General features: G+C 66.3%; 1 protein-coding gene across 3 annotated transcripts in view; it reads left to right on the forward strand.

The window, feature by feature from the left end:
• CTBP1 (C-terminal binding protein 1) overlaps positions 1-389 on the forward strand; it is a 13,942-nt gene that overhangs the window by 10,494 nt on the left and 3,059 nt on the right. The gene's annotated exons all lie outside the window — the stretch shown is intronic.

A 389-nucleotide genomic window follows, 5' to 3' on the forward strand; every position in this document is an offset into this window, starting at 1 on the left:
GGGGGCCAGGTGGAGGGCCCGCTCTGCCAGCACAAGGCATGCACAGTGAGCGACAGAGGCCCCTGCTAGCTGGTCCCCGCTGGTCCCAGGGCCAGCGCCCTTCCCCGCACAGCCTGCTTTGGACTTTCCCCACCAGAAGCTCCTAAAAGGCCGAGGCCTATGGCAGAGGTGAAGCCGCGGAGCTTTTGGCATCAAGTTCCCCACAAATGGGGTGGACACAGGGACCGGAGGTTCTTGGGGCCGCCCGAGGGTGGAGGCTTACATCACAGCAGAATGTTGGCCCTGGGCAACCCACACGCTCACCCAGTGTGTCCTGAGCTGCCCTGCACCCGGCAGGGCTGGAACCGGGGCTGCCCCCACGTGGTGGTGGTGGTGGGGGCACACAGGCT

Source organism: Myotis brandtii, unplaced genomic scaffold (assembly GCF_000412655.1).
Source record: "Myotis brandtii unplaced genomic scaffold, ASM41265v1 scaffold986, whole genome shotgun sequence".
NCBI classification, from domain to species: Eukaryota; Metazoa; Chordata; class Mammalia; order Chiroptera; family Vespertilionidae; genus Myotis; species Myotis brandtii.